Genomic DNA, 15,238 nt, shown 5'->3' with positions numbered 1-15,238 from the left:
AATAACCTCAACTTTACAACTAAATATTTAAGGAGTTAATTCAAAATGGAATGAAAAATGTTTAATTTGCCAATATTTGGTCAATTTTTGGGAAACAAATAAAACTTCCGTTGCTTGTTCAAGTTGGCAGTTGATTAAATAATTTTACATATCTGTAATTACAGTGATTTAATCAAGATACTAAAAATCAGAATTAATTACAACATATAGGGTCTGCTGACGAAAATGGGTGACCTCTCATATGGGCCAAATATATGGTATAATGAGTAAAAGGGTTTGTGTGCAGTAGTAACAGAGATGCAACTAATTAAGTATCAAGTTTCTTGATTGGAACAGAAACAGCACCCAATAAATGAACTTTTAACACTAACTTTCAACAAAGTCACTGAAGCATAAAATATAGGTCACATGTGCCTAGTTTTTGGAAAAGTATGTAAACTTATCAAGATGCATCAACTTTCATTATTCTAGGTTGGACAGTATACATACAAGATGCCCCAAACTCACCTGGTCATGAGCTAGATACAAAAACTTAGCCAACGCCAGCAAAAGCTGAAATATTGGTCATGATGAGCATCTTTTCCTGTACCGCCTTGTATGCGGGAGGTTGTGGGTTCGATCCCTGGCCGAGTCATACCAAAAAACCTAGCGAAAGCCAGCAAAAGACAACATATTGGTCATGATGAGCATCCTTTGTTGTAATGATTTAGTAGCAACAGGGTCACATATCATCATCAATTTCCCAATTCCATAACAAACAGTGCCTCAGAAATGACAACACAAAATGTAACCCAGGTCAGTGAATCATAAAATATGGAACACAGTGACCTACGACTGATAAGAGGGTGTAGTGCAAAGATGCATCCTCAAGTTTCATGATTATAGATTTTTTTTAAAGTACATATGCAGCATGATATAAATCTATGGAGTTAAATGCAAAAACATAACCTAAGGCAATAAAATGTCAAATATACATCGTAGTATAATTTCTGGTACAGATGTGGTACTAGAGTGTATACGATCATCTAAGTCAACAAATAAAATATCAAATTAAGCCAAAGTCAGTGACATGTGAAAGATGGGTAACAGTGACCTACATTTAAGATGAGGGTGTACTACTCATCATGATGCAATGATGACATAAGCTAAATACAAGAACATAATATATGCCAGTAAAAAAATGTTGAGCATTATGGTCACTTTAACCCATCTATTGTTGCAATGGGTGTGTGACTAATATGGCTGCATAGTCTGGTATGAACAGTTTATCAGACTAAACCCAAGTCAAGAAAGCATCACATGGATCACAGTGACCTACTTATGTGATGAGGTTGTAGCACTCATGAAAATGCATCCGCTCACCAAGTTTAATGATTCCTGGTATAACAGAATGTACATGTGCGTGTGATCTGCATGTTAGTGTTATGACTGGTCGGCCTGGTGTGTGTGTGATTTGGATTTTTAACATAGCCTTTAACAATTTTTCAGTCATATCGCTATGACATCTGTAGTGTGGCAGTTTATAGTCATGTCTAGCACTGGAGCATCATGTCCCACCCGGTCATATTATCCTGACACCAGGACGACCAGTCCTAACACTAACCTCTTAATGCTGAGCGCTTGGTGAGGCAGCTGTTAGTACCATTTTTATAAGTCTTTGGTGTCACTTGGCTAGGGTTCTAACCCTCAACCTCCTGCATCCAAGGTGAATGCTTTAACCACTAAGCCACCATAACAGAATGCATACTGGGTACTAAAAATCGAACTGGTTATGAGCTAATGCAAGAACTTGACCAAAGTCAAAAAATCTAAAATGTAGGTCATCATGACTTTCTGGGGGCCCCGAGTGGCCGAGTGGTCTAAAGCGCTCTCCATTACGGATCACTGCCATCTCACCTGTCTGCGTGGGTTTCGAGTCTCTGATTCAGACAATGTGGGTATTTAAGAAAGCTTGCCAGTTGCTTCTTCTGGGTCGGTGGTTCTTTCCTGGGTTTTTCCTCCACCATTAATACTGGCCGCCATGTATAGCCGTGTGCTGAAAAATGGCGTTAAACCCTACAACAACAACGTGACTTTCTGCTGTTTTACAGAAATGATATTAACAGAAGATACAATCATCAAGTATGATGATACTACCATGAACAGAGTTTGAAAAATAAACTTCAACACAAAATTTAACCAGAGTCAGTGAAGCATAAAATGCAGGTTACCATCACCTATTTTGAAGATTAGGGTGTAGTGCTCATCAAGATGTATCCTTTCACCAAGTTTCAAGATTCCAGGCGTAACAGTATTATATAACAGATAAAACAAAGAGTCCCTTAAATGGGGCTGCTATCAACTGCCCATAAGGAATTAATAGGAATTCAAGACCATTTTGCCACCTTGGTGGTTACATAGGATGTCCGACTGGCATCATTTTTAACCATGAACAACATCACAAGACTTCTGGTGAAAATCTCACGTCATGACTTTCCATTTAGGAAGAGTAGCTACAGTCAGATTTTCAAGACTGCTATGGTGATACCCATAGTGGAGATCAGATTGGAACCATCTTCATTCTGGACCAACTAGATACCATATTTAGTCTTCTGGTTAAAGAACCATGTTGATATGACTTTCATCTTAGGAGGAATAGCATCAAAATTACTTTCAAGATGGTTGCCATGTTGGCCATACTGAATCAAACCATGGCACCATTTTCATTCAGTATCAGCCTTCTGGTGAAAACCTGGTGTCCATATGACTTTCCATCTAGAAGGAGTAAGAGTAAGATTTCAAGACTGCCACTGTAGTGGCCATAATGGATATCAGAATGGCACAATTTTTAAAAAAGACAAACTAGATATCATTAAGAAGCCAAATGGAAAAATACCCAAGCTGAAATGGCTTCCATTCTGGAGGATTAACAGTAACAAGATTTTCAAGATGGCTGCTGCAGTGGAGATATTGGATTTAAAATCCATGCACGCACACACACACTGCCACACTACAGACATCATGGCAAAGGATTCTTAAAGCTAAGTTAAAATCAAATCTATATCACATACTAGTATTAAGTAACTGTAATTTCCATAAGGGTTTCATCTACAACTGTTCTTTAGGGCAATTACATTATTATTTGAATATATATATATTGTTGTTATTGACTGACTGATGAATTTATTGATCGACTGATTGTCCTGCAATTAGACTTTAGTACGACATAACATGCTTCGCACTAATCCACCACTTTGGAGATCATATTGTAATAAATTTGGAGTATGCGCATTTGATTATAGTGCCCTGTTTTAACCCTTTACCTCATAGAGCATAGTGACAAAGTGCAGCGCGCTATAAATAGAACATCTGTTATCTAGCTGACCGCATATGCATAGGCCTGCCTGTGAACTGTTAAGCAATGTAGTGTATGTTACGTTTAACAGCAATTTTAACCATTTTACATTTCTGGTACACGTCTATTATATGTGGAAAAATTTAAGAGTAAAGTCCGGTTGTTATAGCTGTGTAATTATTGTTCACAGAAGAATTTTTTATGTGCTTTAAAATCTTGAGAGAACTCATTCACCGTCATGTCAGTTAGGCCATGTGACCAACCATAGCTGCAATTTCCCATACTTGAAATTTACATGTTTTTCGTCTGCATGTACATCACTAAGTCATCTGAATTTGATAATTTATAAAAACTAATTGCTGCCTACATCAATATCAGAGCCTTTCCCTAAGTTATTGAATCTTTCATAGTTGTGATTCTAATTGTGAAAACTTCGTACGTACTGAATGAAATCCGCGACCGCCATTTTGGAGAGTGGAGATTATGACCCAGTTACTTTAAATAGCAGATATCGACCAGTGCATAAACAGTGACCACATGATCTGACGTAATTGTCATTCGCAGAAATGAATGTAGTATCTAACAGGGGAGTTTTCCCCGAAGGTGGCGCTATGAAAACCAGCTCAAAATGGCTGATGTTTACAGTAGGGGTCAAAAGATGCTTCCACGCGAATGGAGTAGAGGCGTCAAAAGGCGCTTCCATGCAAATGGAGTAGAGGCGTCCAAAGACGCTTGCATGAGGTAAAGGGTTAAGGAATTCTTAGATTTGTGTGATTACTTCTTTGATTATTGGAACTTGGTGCAATGGAAATATTCCTTAGCCCAAAATAATTAGCCAATTGTAAGAGCAAATGTCATGGAGTGAAGTGTTAGTGAGTTTCCATGATGCCATGGTTAACTGTTAGTGAATATCAAAACCGCATGAATTATCACTGAAGTAGTATAGTTCTTATTAAAACCTAATGGTTTACATTGGTGGTGTGACTGCAGTGGCAGTATTTACGGTAGGAGACCAGTAAATTACCCAAAGGAATAAACAATGGTCTCGGCAGATACCGTTTATGCCACCATGGTGGCAAATGTGATGCAGTTATACTGGCAAAATGTGCCTCGAAACCATGAATTGACTGGCCTAAGGTGGCATAGTAAAAATAGTTCCCTGTGTTAGAGGATAGTTGTATAATTTCTACAGCGTGAACTGCTGACAGTACGGAAAGTTGATGAAAAGAAACCATGCAGATGTACGGTTGATAGATACATGGCAAGTTTTGAGATTGTGATCTTGCATTGATTAGCAAAAAATTTATGTATAGAATGGACAACTGAAGTTGTATAGAAGTCTTTGGAAATTTAGGGGTAAACTTATGACTTCTAGCAGAATCACTCCAGGGTTGACACAGCTCGGTCAAGCAAATACCCCTGGCTTGTAACAACTGTATTTGGCTGTTTTGTGCATTTATGGTAGGAAACTCACCTTATCAGCAATGACTATTCACTTTTTGACAAAATAGAGTAACATCTTCATTGCATAATACGTGTACAAATCCTCTCCCTCCCTCTCTCTCTCTCTCTCAGGCATGTACAGATGTAATGTTGAAAATAAGAACGAATGTTTGTGTTACCCATATTGTGTATTTCACGGAGACTTTGTATTTTTCAAGTCACTTTGGTTGAATAAATCAATGATGCATACAAAACATTATTTCTGTTGTAATCTGTATATTGTTTTATCTCAACCTCAACACAAAGAATAATGATAGACTAAAACATCGATAACAGTAACAACTTATTTATGTTCACTGAGTTATATGAGAGTACATGTATGTATAGAGTTACTGGATGGGGATAATTTTCTAATACCTTTTTACAGTTCATCCTGTTTTACTGTTTTGGAGCCATGAATGAACAAGAATATACTTTAATGGTACAACACTCTCTTGGTTCATCTTCCAAATCACTTAGTTTATACAGTTGCTAATTCAAGGTAAAATGTTAAGGTGTTTTGTATCGCTGATTGGAAGTTTTAAATTTGTTTTTTTCCGCATCGCCTTCTGTATAAAAGATACTGAAAAAAGACTAAAGGAGTAAGAATATTAGCCTAATGCAGCTCTAAATAACTGTTCTGTTAAGTTATAAATACAAGTTGGTCCAGTAGAACATCCTGAGCGTTTGGCTATTGTTAAAAACCTCTTTAAATTTGGGAAAGCAGTGTAGACTGACACTTTCTTTTTACATTGTCTGTGCTGTTTTAATAAGACTTTGTTTGCAACAGAACTATCGATACAAATATAATTCATGATATGTTCAGCAAAGTCATCAAATCACCAACTGAAGCAAGTATATACATTTATAAGAACACTGAATGCAATCAACAGTTTATGACTGCTTGCATGTTTAGTAACAGGTCTTAAGAGCGTGATAATTAAAAACAAATTGCTGTAATTAAATGTTTCATTTTGGGATTGATCATCCTGATGATAAATGTTTGACCTCTGTATAATATATTTATCTTTCTATATATTTACTGAAGTTATGTGCATGTAACTTCCAAATTCGGTTAGTGACAATTTGATCTCAACTTCACTGGATTTTTCACTTGATTCACATCTGTTCTCTCCTGTCTGAATACTAAGTACTGGGCAAATGATGAAATAGGGGTGGATATAGCTCATTTAATGATCATAAAATAAATTTTGCATGTCAATGATGTCTTTTCAATATCTTTACTTGTGTAAAGTCTAGCTGAAAACAGGACATATTAACTTTACAGATGGGTAGAATAATAAGCAATTTCGGTACAACTCTACAATGAATTCATGTGTATTTCCAATAGCATTTTTATGTAATTCTTTCGTACACATCGCAGATTTATTTGCCTGTATTGGACGTGTATGGTATGAATTTATCATGAATTTCCCAACACTATTCTCTTGCATGCATGAAATATTAATAAAAAAATACCATGGACTGTTATATGCACCAGCTTATCTTCTTATAGTTTCACTAAGTAGTTGTTATCTGATAACTGGATCTAAAGGGAGGTAATACATTTTTGCAATGTGTAATTTGATAGCGGAGATCTCTATATAAGTTTTCCACCGGGCAATCAAGGACATTGTTTCAGGTGTGTGTATCGCCAGCTTTGGAATAAAGATACACTCCAAAATCATGAACAAGTACCAAGTGTGTAAATGGGGACCGTCCTAAAAATCATGATTTAACGTTATTCTAGGCTAAAATAGTTGGGAGAAGCAAGATTTTACCATTTTTTCAATTGAGGATATCCTCGGTTGGAGGTGTGTCCTCAGTATGTTGGTGTGTAATCTCAAGAATGTCCTCAGTTTACACCAAATATAAATGCACACACACACACACACAGATATATATGAATGAATATATACGCCACAAAAAACTATTTGGTTGGAGGTAAACACTACAATTTAACCTAAGCTTGTCAAATTTTTTATCGTAATGGTATGGTGCTAATAAAAATGCATAAAATCGTTAGTTTCATGATTGTATCATGAACAAAGCTTGATTAAAAAAAATATTCAAACACAAAATTTAACCAAAATCATTAAAGCATAAAATATGGGTCAATGGCCTACTTTTCTGATGTGAAGTAGTACTCATCAACAATCTCCTCACCAAGCTTCATGAATCTAGCTATAAGAGTATATATACAGGATGCAAACAACCTATTTTGTCACAAGTTCACTGCGAAAAAATAGCCTTGTTCACTGCGAAAACAGTCTTTTAATTGTGGTTAGGTTGTAGTCTTACAATTATTTAGTTTGATGATTCTAGCATAAACAGAACACAAAACAATAAACTTTAACCATAAATTTAACCAAAGTCAATCATGTATGAAATACAGGTCATAGTGACATCCTTTTATGATCTGGGTATAATGTAACACAAGTTTCATGATATGAGGTATAACAGTACAGTGTATAAAAGGTGCAATAAACCCAAGTTAAATGCAAAAACTTAGCTAAGAATGCACAAGTAGTGCATATGTACAAAGTAAACTGCTTCACCTCCTCCTCTACCCCGTGCTATGAAAACCACCATAAACCATGACATAGAAAAAAGATTGGTTGACATTCAGAAAGGGTTTGCATATGTACATGTTTTTTGTGTGGATGTCAACACCAAGTAGGACAATAGCATATCTGCACTACCCTGAGGTGAGTGAATACAAGCACTGGAAGAATACATTCCACAATGCTTGAAAAATGTTACTATTAAAAACTTCTAGTAATAAAGGTGTCCTAACCTTACTCTTGTCATTCATGGTGTGTGGACTGTTGTGAGGAATTTCTAGATGAAAGAACTGCTAGTGGATTTTGAATACTCATGTATAGATTTCATGATGAACTGACACATCCATCAAGGTTCATTTTAACCACTTTAAATAAAAAACACATGACTCAAACGTAGTTAAAAAAAAAAAAAAACGTATGAAGATCCTATCTCGGTCATGAAAAAAGCCCCAGGGAATTGTCTCTAGTCCCAGTTACTTTGCCAAGAATTTTATTTAAATAAAGAATAATGATGTCATTGCCTTAAAACAATCATGTCATAGTCTGGCTTCATTAATTCTGTTAACACATTCCACAATCTATTTATCATACTAACATACAAAGTGTTGGCATGTTAACAGCTTTTAATAGGTCACCTAAATCTCAAATACCTTTTTAGATTCTGACATGAATTACCAACCCTGTCTGAAAACTTTATATATTAGCTGTTGACATATAAAAGAATAGTGGACAATGCTGGACAGATACAAATAATGGCAACTGATGGACATCAGAACTATGTCTCCCCCCGATAATCAGATGAATTCCATGTATGGAAGCTGTAGGGTTTAATGCCATTTTTCAGCACAAGGCTATGCATGGCAGTCAGTATAAAAAGTGGAGGAAGAACCCGGGAAAACCCCAGAAAGAACCACTGACACACGAGAAGCTACTGGCAAGCTTTCTCATGTACCCACATTGGCTGAGCCTGAGACTCAAACCTATTTAGACAGAGGTGAGATGTCAGTGATTTGTAACAGTGAGCGCTTTAGACGACTCGGCCACTTGGGGCCCCCACCATGTATATTAGTCATAATTCCCAATGATATAACACATGTGTTGCATGCAGTACCATAAAACACCAAACCCTAGAATCTGAATCAGTCCATCTCTCAAAAGACCAAAGAAGTATCACTTTTTGTTGTTGTTGTTATGAGGGTTAATGGCATTTTTCAGCACAGGATAGTCTATACATGGCAGCCTGTAAAACTGGTGGAGGAAGAACCTCAGAAAACTCTCAAAATAACAGCACCAACCTATGGGAAACTACTGGAAAGTTTTCTCACATACCTACATTGGCCAAGCCTTTGACTCAAACCCACACAGACAAGTGAGATGCCAGTGATCCATAATGGTGAGCACTCTAGACCACTTGACCACTCTGGGTCCCATAACATTTTGTACCAAAATACTGAAATTTGAATCAGCCTATCTCAAAGACGATTAAAGATGAAAGTAATAATTCTCACAGTATGACTATCATTTGTTGTTATGCCATAAAATACCAAAACCAAACCAAACAAAACAAAACCCACTTGTGATGTTGAGTGAAAAGCAAACCAGATGATCAACAAAAGCTCATGACAAGAGCGATTAACGATGCTGACAAATAAAAGATCTGAGGATAGGTTAATGCTTAAAGCTCCCAAACTCCTCTATCCAAATATGACTATTCTTGTACCAAAAAATTCCTCTTCCTCCTTTCTCTATATCAGATTATGAAAGCATGTAGTCACAAGGTTGTATATCTACTTGCCTATATTATAAACTTATCTATGTGTAAACTAACCCAATTAAGTTTGTTAGGTGATATATACATGTAATCTTCTTTAAGATACAAAATACATCTGCAGCAAAGGAATGGTGAAATATAGCCAATAATGTGTTTAAAAGTGCCATCAAAACCAAGAAAAGCTTTCGGGGAAAACATACAACAAAGATGCCCCACTCAAAATAAGGATAATAAAGGGCAAAGTTTTATGTACACAAAAAAGTTCTGTTGTTGTAGGGTTGAAAGTCATTTTTCAGCACAAGATAGGCTATACAAGTCAGCCAGTATAAATGGTGGGGGAAGAACCAAGGAAAACCCTGGAAAGAACTACCGACCCATGAGAAGCTACTGGCAAGCTTTCTCACATACCCACATTAGCCAAACCCAAGCAGGACGAGGTAATAAGAGGTAATAAGGCAATGATCTGTAACGGTCAACGTTTTGGACCACTCAGCCACTCTGGGTCCCCAAAACAAGTTCTAACAAAAAAAATTAAAAATCATGCTGTTGTTTTCTTAATATATTGCTGCATACCAAAGCAGGTTAAAATTCATGAAATCCTTCAATAGTTATGTAGCATAAAATGAAAGGCAAAGTTCTAAGTTCAAAGTCAAACTGGGGCCTTAACTCCATGATAAAAGTATGACAGAAAACTGAAAACAGAACCTGACCTATGACTTCTTAATAAAAAGCTTTATACCATGTTTGAGTTCAATCCATTAACTCTTTCAAAAGTTACTGAACAGAACAAGATTTGTGACTGATGTGATGGTACGAAATATGATGGCATGGAAATGGGTTTTCCCCTTCACTGATACGGTAGCATAAAAATAAAATAAAATAGGGTTAACAGTTGACTATAGTTTAAAGGCCAATTACTTGTACTGTAAATTCATCTATCTACATGGGTATCAATTTTTGTGGGCGTGCATTAAATGACATTTTCATCTGTAACCAGATTCATAGATTTTGATAGGAATCATGTTGCTGCCACAAAGCAGTATTTTTTCATCAATTCTTTATATCTATAGCAACAATGAAATGCATAAAAACATAACACTCCATGAAAAATAGTGAACTTGTAATCATTAAGAGATAGAGAGAATAGCAACTGGCCAAATATTAAATTTCTCAACTAAGCATATACTAATTTTCACTAAACTAATACCTTTATTAAATGCTACAGAATTAAGTGGACTTTATCACTCCAAATTTAATGTGGGGGTTTTCTGAATAAAACAAATGGTAAGAATGTTAAAAACAAGACTCCTGATAATCATGCATTACAGAGATATAGTCTGGTCCAGTTTATACAGCTTTTTGCAAATACAAGTACATTTTAAAAGAAACCAGTCAAGAGATCAGACTCTTTTGGAATGTACCTTAGGCGCCAGTAATTCTGATACACAACCCAACATCACAAAATGTGTATACTACATGATATCATCATGTAAATTATCAAAGTAATTCAGTCTTTCAACTTGGATGTGTTATCTACTATTCATTAATGTAGAATAAAAAACTGGTAATCACAGCAAATCTAAACTGCCACTAACTTGATACATATTTGTCATTTAAAAGTTAAAGAGATAAACAATTGATGATTTAAAAATTACAGATACAAGTAAATGTACAGCAAGTCTATGTACTAATATGATAGCAAATAATCTATGGCCATGCAAAGTACTGAATAAATTTCACACAGAAAAATGCCATATATGCTTGAGATTGATAATTTAAAATTTAACATACACACATGGCCATTTAAAATAAATATGTTTTACAAACCTATGTAAATTGAGATATATAGCAACCAAACTATGGGGGGGGGGTATTGTTACAATAAATCTTCTCATGAGAAATGTGTAAAATTCTACAGTTATATTAAGCATGGTTAAATTTCAGGAATGCAAAGACTGGTCATATATTTGTCTTAAAATTGTAAGAGCAATAATATAACAAAACATATGTAAATACTGGTCATATATACATATTTGTCTTAAAACTGTATGTTGTGGTTAACACCAATCAATGTTGCTTCTTGAGAGTTACAGTGGAATGAAACACTTAAGTAAATCCTCGGTCAATTTTTATGTTGTCCTTAAATTTCATTTGACTTTAAAACCATTTGATTATCAACATTATTATTCTCTCTGAGATACTGACAAGGACCTGTACCAGCTGCCATATGGAACCATCTACCACAAGATTACTACTCAAGTTTTGTGCAGTCTTTCTTGAAGTTGCAGATATAAAATGTTATTTACCTTTTGTGTTAGCTTTCTATGATAACCTGTTAAAAAAAACAATGCCACATAGAGTAAATAATAAGTAATGCCAGTTTGGTAACCAGCATCAAGTGGCTACTGGTTCAGATCCTCTCTTGTTTTATTTACTTAGTCATGCAACATGGTTTTTATATTACATTTTTTTAGGTCAAAAATGTTATTATATATAGCCATGTGTATTCTTGCCCAATATTATATACATTGGTACAGTAAGGGTTCTGCAAAATCATGTGGTGTCTCACCTGCAACCCTTCCACTGATGTAGTCCAACAACTCCATTCTGAGTTGCAACAACATAATGGTGCTTTGAGAAAAAGAATAAGATATTTCAAAAATAATAAGCAAACTTTGATCTCAATGTTAACTGGAAAGCCCTCAACAGTGGGGGATGAAATTCTAATCAATTCTATTAACAACCTAAACATTTAAATATCACCTAAATAATGTTGTATAGCCCACAAATCATACATGGCAGTTCACACAAGGGTCCTACAGAATTTGGTATCTAGTCTGTCATGGGATGCACCTTACTGATAATACAGGCAAAAGAGTAATGCCAACTGCATCAAAGTACAAACAAGGGTGTGACAGAACATGGTAGCAAGCCTATTATGGGTTGTACATGAACCTTTCATGGTCATGCAGCTCAAATGGGAATGCCAAGCACATCAGTGTACAAACAAGGGTTCCACAGAACATGATAATGTATCCAGCCTCTGTAAAATGTAACTTTATGGTTATGTAACTGAAACACAAACTCCAAACACATCTGGGCACAAACACTGGTACTGCAGAAAATGTAAATATTCTGTAATGGATTGTAACTTTATGGTTTCGGGGCACAAAACACTGACACTACAGAACATGTACATACCCTGTTATAGGCTGTAGCTTTATGGTTATGCAGCTGAAACACAAACTCCAAGCACAGTGGGGCACAAACACTGATACTGCAGAACATGTATATAGCCTGTTATGGGTTGTAACTTTATGGTTATGCAGCTGAAACACAAACTCCATGAGGGGTGGAGCACAAACACTAGTACAGCAGAATATGTATGTATTCTGTTATAGGTTGTAGCTTTATGATTATCCAATGGAAACAAACACTCCTAACACATCAGGGCACCAACACTGGTACTGCAGAATATGCATATACCTGTTATGGGTTGTAGCTTTATGGGTTATGAATGTGAAAGAGGAAGTACATCAGGGTACATAAATGGGTACAGCAAAACAAAGTGTGTAGCCTGTTTATGGGATGTAACTTTCTGCTTATGCAACTAAATCAGGAAATCCAAGCACATCAGGGCACAAACAGTACACATGTAGTAATGTTCCACACAAATTTCCAGGGATATCTGGCTTTCAAAACCTTACCAATGTTGTTGATAAGACTTATGCCATCATCATAAATGCCTATTAACATGATACCTGTGTCTAACCTCATACAGGTGAGACAAAAAGCAATAGATTTGAATTTGTTTTATCTAAGGGACAGTGGCCCAGCTGGAAGCTGATCTGATTATACTTCTAAACAAGATAATATATTTCTAATTAAAGGAGAGGACATGCAAATAAAGATAAAAAAGCCATAATAAAATAAGTCAGAATACTAATTAATGATTATATCTGACTGCTTGCTGAGCAATACCCATATTGTGGGTATTGATCATTACTGTTCCGATTGTTTTCTAAGTAATAATATTGTAATGATAATAATTCTGCTTGCTCTCTGAGTAATACTGTGGGGAATGATCATTACTGTTTTGAATGCTCTGAATAATATTGAGGGTGATGATCATTAGTGTTCTGATTGCTCATTTAATAATAATGTGCATATTGATCATTACTATTCTGATTCTCACCGAGTAATATTGAGGGTGATGATCATTAGTGTTCTGATTTCTCACTGAGTAATATTGCGGGTGATGATCATTAGTGTTCTGATTTCTCACCTAGTAATACTGTGCATAATGATCATTACTGTTCTGATTACTGAGTAATATTGAGGGTGATGATCATTCTGATTTCTCACAGAGTAATATTGTGGGTGATGATCATTAGTGTTCTGACTGCTGAATGAATAATACTGTTTGTAATGATCATTACTGTTCTGATTACTCACTGAGTAATATTGTGGGTGATGATCATTACTGTTCTGATTTCTCACTGAGTAATATTGTGTGTGATGATCATTAGTGTTCTGATTTCTCACAAAGTAATACTGTGGGTGATGATCGTTAGTGTTCTGACTGCTCAATGAATAATACTGTTTGCAATGATCATTACTGTTCTGATTACTCACTGAGTAATATTGTGGGTGATGATCATTAGTGTTCAGATTACTCACTGAGTAATACTGTGGGTGATGATATTAATGTTCTGATTTTTCACAGAGTAATATTGAGGGTGATGATCATTAGTGTTCTGATTTCTCACTGAGTAATATTGAGGGTGAAGATCATTACTGTTATGGTTTCCCCAGGTCTGTTTGATTGCTGAATTCCAGTATCACCTGAAGACTAGGAGAAATTGTTGCACATTTATTTAGGTAACTCATATTAACTGAAAGTTAGCAGCAAAGAAACATTATTGACACACCTTTCTCAGTCATTACTACCCTGAACTGCATCATATATATCTGTACAAGTTCCCCATCCCCTAGCTCTGTCCCCAAGATGTCAATAAAATTCCAACAACCAAAAACCATATCTGTCATCACAATCAAGTGCCTAAATGACAAGGTCTGTGGCTTATATTCAAGTAAAGATGGTATGAACTATTCAGTGAGACATATAAAGTTTGCTGAACCGAAAGAATGATGTGTCTTGGGTAACTTACCATCAAATACTTCTGAGAATAGTAAACAAGAGTTTCTTGAAAGGACTATATGAAAAGGATTTACAGAAATTCAGTATAAGACCATCTCTTCATTTTAACTGTCAAGTGTTAAAATCATCTCTGATGTTTTTTTAGCAATAATAAAGTTTTAAAATTAGCTGCTGTGGTGCATTTAATGGATGTCAGTTTGTCACCATTTTCATTTAGGACAAGCAGACATCATCGTAAGTCTTTTGGTGAAAACTCCATGCCATAATGATCATCCATTCAGAGTAGTGACAACAAGATTTTGAAAACAGATGTAAATGTCACTGTGTTTATAAGATTGACAAAAGCAAAAAAGCAAGCAGCTGACCTTTAACTGCACCCAAGGTCAAGTAGTTGTGGTTTTCAACTTCTTTACATTAGTAGACATACTGGTGGCCAGATCTGCACCAAGTTCAATCATGACCAATTACATACTGCATTATGTGCTTTACAGAAAACCCAGATTTCAATGTCCCCTTCCATCAATGCAGTGACAAGATATTTTAGATGATCAATATTCTTCCTTCTGACTTTACCCCAAAGTCAATCAGGTCTGGTATTCAAACTCATTCACAACAGCACAGACGTACTGTACTGATGGTCAGATCAGCATCATTTTCATTGAAGATCAGCTATAATTATGTTGTAGTGTTATGTGAAAAGCCTATGATAATATGATCATCCATTCTGACCCACCCACTTGCAAGTAAGATTTTCAAGATGACCAAAAGGAAGATATTTTGAAGGTTAGCTCACCACAATTTTAATACACGACTCACTACATAATACACATAGTGTGTTAGTTAAAATCTAACATTGATACAACTGTCCATTTAGGAAAAGCAGATATAACAAGAGTTTCATGATGGAGACTGTGTCAGCCATACTG

At 35.7% G+C, this 15,238-nt stretch overlaps 1 protein-coding gene across 1 annotated transcript in view; it reads right to left on the bottom strand.

Moving 5' to 3' along the window:
• Positions 1-15,238, bottom strand: part of LOC149803808 (uncharacterized) — a 151,283-nt gene that overhangs the window by 77,179 nt on the left and 58,866 nt on the right. The window lies entirely within an intron of this gene.

The sequence above is a fragment of the Sinohyriopsis cumingii genome, chromosome 3 (assembly GCF_028554795.1).
Source record: "Sinohyriopsis cumingii isolate HCF-2022 chromosome 3, ASM2855479v2, whole genome shotgun sequence".
NCBI lineage: Eukaryota > Metazoa > Mollusca > Bivalvia > Unionida > Unionidae > Sinohyriopsis > Sinohyriopsis cumingii.
Note: the sequence above shows the minus strand (reverse complement) of the source record. Positions and strands in the feature narration are given on the sequence as shown.